The sequence below is a fragment of the Calidris pugnax genome, unplaced genomic scaffold (assembly GCF_001431845.1).
Source record: "Calidris pugnax isolate Ruff unplaced genomic scaffold, ASM143184v1 scaffold118, whole genome shotgun sequence".
Lineage (NCBI taxonomy): Eukaryota > Metazoa > Chordata > Aves > Charadriiformes > Scolopacidae > Calidris > Calidris pugnax.
The window spans coordinates 1,440,302-1,444,047 of record NW_015090855.1 but is presented as its reverse complement, the minus strand read 5'-3'; positions in this window follow the sequence as shown (position 1 = coordinate 1,444,047).

Below are 3,746 nucleotides of genomic sequence, written 5' to 3'. Positions count from 1 at the left end.
GGGCTACTTCACCCCCTCGAGCTCCCCACACTCCCATGACTGCCAACACTTGGGTGTTCCTGACCAAACAGCACATTTCCGTATCTCTGTATCTCACCAGGGGAAGACACCTTGTTGTTAAACAACAGGTTTGGCAAAAAGGGGGATCTCACGTGGGTCCTACCACAGGCTTGCTCTGAACTCTGATAAACCACTTCAAAATTCAAGAGACTAAATCCTCAAAGAAGCAGGTTTTATTCATTGCCAGGACCAAACTATGGAAAGGTGTCCTATTCCTCAGGATGCACGCAGCCGGAAGGCTGGAAGTTATGACATTCTCGTTATGCTACTTGTTATGAACTTGCATGTGTACCCCATTAAAACTTTCCTTACATTCATTTGTGATGAGCAGCACCAGGCAGAGAGGGCTTTGGGTGGAATAAGAACAGAGAAGAACGAGGAACAGAACAGATAGCAGATAAAAACATCAAGGTTCAAATTACAAGGACTTCTTGGCATCACCAACTAAAAATTATGTCATAAACAATAGCCAAGACAAAGTTTTAGCTATAGGAAATGTGATTTTAAATTAAGGATTCATTTCTTCCTGAAAAGCAGATGCTTTGTAACATAGTGCATCTGAACAGTTACTGACCCGTCAGTCACACAGCAAGGAAGATTAATCGTTCCTTATCAACAACAAACTCTGTTCTCAAAGCAGGAAAGTTCATTTGTCTCTATTTCACAGATGGACAACCAGAACACAAACCCCAAGTCCTGTCCCTGCTAAAGGACGTAGGTATCCAAGGTGGGGGCTTGGCAGAACCGAAACAACTCAATGAACTGGGGAAAGCACAACATTTACCCACTAACTCCTCCTTCACCTGCATTTTTCACTCGCCCGTTGCTCTACTGCCACTCAACATCAACCAACCCTCTGTCGGGTAGAAGCCTTTATCCGCTGCTCTGGCAGGAGGGAACCCACCCCTGCTCAAGGCAGAGGTCACCCTCACATCCAAGGCAGACACCACCGCTGTTGACCACCACCACCACCTTCACCTGCTGTTTGCAGACTGGGGAACATGACAGTGCATTCGCTACCCAGATAAAATATTGGCTGGAAAGATTCACTCTCTCCTCCCTCTTTTTAAAGGGGTTTTAAATAACTTGAACGTGGGGGTTGAATCTCTTTTGTCCAACACTCGACCATTTCGGAGCACAAATTGTAGGAGGTTTGTTGAGATGGTTTGCTTCCTAATATACCTTTGAAAAACCCACATCAGTGGTATCTTTGTAATATATAACATAAAATTCTAAAGCATTTGACTGCTGCAATGGTGTTTAATAAAAACATCTAACAATTTACAATTGGAAACTCTAAATACATATTCACTACCAATCAAGATAAAAAAAAGACTACAAATTTTACAGACTTCAAGCTACTTAAACAAAATGTAAAACACAAGCTGAGCAATGTTTCCTCCTTAGATAAATCTTGTACTATAATATTTGGGCAAGACAAGGTACATCTCAAAGGAAACATTCACTGTAGAAAAAGATTATGCTCTTTTTGAGTACGGGTAAGATGAATTTTCAAGGGCGGAAATGCTAAACATTAAGCAAATTAGTTTGGGAGCTAAGACATGGATTATTAATAAGAGAACAGGTGATGAAAAGCTAAAATTTGAAAGTAAAATCTGAAGGAAAAGAGGGAACAAGCAGATGTACACATAAACCAGACAGTTCCAAACATAACACAAAATAATAAAGCAGAAAGTGGTAAGTCAATCATGAATAAAGATAAATGCTTAAACGCTTACTTCTAGCTGAATTAGTTACTACTGGGACAAAATATTTAATGAACTACTTTTTTTCCTGCAGTAGAACAGGTCACAACAGCCCACTGATACTGACTGCAGCTAACACGGGATCAATGCACAGATCTCCTCTATTCTGCCAGTTGCACCTTCAAGAACTCTAATAAAATACTCAACCCCTCAGCAAGGATCCGAAACAAAGCCATTTAAAAAAACACATTCTGAAATTTCCCACGTCCTCAGAATAAAGTTGCTGCTCTTCAGTCAGATCTGAAAGGCACAGAACAGTTTTTAATTTTGTTTGGACTTTGTACAGTTACATCACCCCAAATTTATTTCAACCTATGAATACTTTAATCGTGCCACAAAACACCTGATACTTTGACTCAGTGGTACCGAGAGTGAAAAAATGATTAATGATAAATGTTATGAAAAATCTCAAACAAAGGAAGAGCGGCCGCTTAAAATAATAATAATAAAAAGAACTGTATCTTGCATATATTCTTCAAGGAGAGTTTTGAAGCTAGATTCTGATCTAACATCAGAAAATAGAAAATATAGTAAAAAATATATCCCATCTGCTCTTTGAATTTTCATCAAGATGAGACACACATCCAGTTAATAATCTCTGCAAAAGTCTGAACATACAAATTTGTTGCATATCTGAGATGATCAACAGAAAAATGAGAGATCACTTTATTACATCAGAGCTATAGTTGCATCATGAAAACTCAAGTTTTGATGTTTACTAGTATTTAAAAAAAGAAAAAGACATTTCTGCCAGTTTGCGCAAGGGAACTATGTTTTACACTTGCGTGTTCCAGTTAGAAGAAAGAACATTTTCTAAACATACTGTTCCGAAAGCAGACAAAGGGCTTCATTCAGATATTTTATTTCACTGCTATATGTACACCTAGCCGCCTTTTACATCCCAGGTGATCTTCCTCCCAGGTTTGCCTTAAACCTGCCAGAAAAGCAGTGGCAAAAAATACCCAACAGATGAATAAATCAGAAAAATGGCCATGGAGGTTACCAGCTGCAGCACCACCGAGACGGAGACAACCCAAATCAAACACACCCCGTGTAACTCCCGGAGAGATGGGAGCGGTGTAAAGACTCAAAAGGAACTTGTTGCTGTTCCACCTCCCGAAAAACTCGGTGTTGTGACCAAAACACGGCGAGAAGAAGAGCGAGGCCGGGGCAGTGATGGCTGCCAGAGCCGGTGGGCACGGAGGAGAGAGTGTGATGATGCGGGCGTCGGGAAGGAAAGCTCCGGCTGCCAACGCCAGCTGTCCCCGTGTGCGCACCGTAATCCCCGCCAGGGGAAGGCTGGGGGCATCTCCCGCTGTTGTCACCGCGTCTACACCTTTTATCCCAACAGTCAGACACGTCTGGTTGTGTCTCGGGAGCTCTGCTGCCGTGTGCCCTGAGACTCTGCACAAGTTGTCACCCGCCCCGGGAGCCGGGCAGGCGGGATGGCTGCAGCCGCTTGCTCCGAGAGCTTCGGGGAGCCCGAACCAGCTCTGCTCCCACCAAACCCTGCTCCCGGGGGGTCCCGGGGCCACCGCTGTCACCCTCCGAACCCACAGGCGACTTGGGGCGGGGAAGGCGGGAGCTCTGCTGCCGTGTGCCCTGAGACTTTGCACAAGTCTGGGACGGTTGTCACCCGCCCCGGGAGCCGGGCAGGCGGGATGGCTGCAGCCGCTTGCTCCGAGAGCTTCGGGGAGCCCGAACCAGCTCTGCTCCCACCAAACCCTGCTCCCGGGGGGTCCCGGGGCCACCGCTGTCACCCTCCGAACCCACAGGCGACTTGGGGCGGGGAAGGATGGCCACCATCACCCTCCCGCCGCACTCGGGGTGTCCGCCCCGTCCCGCAGCGCGCAGGGCCCCCGGCCCCGCCGCTGTCACTGCCCCCCCGAGGGCCGGCCCAGCCGCCCCCACCGCTCGCCC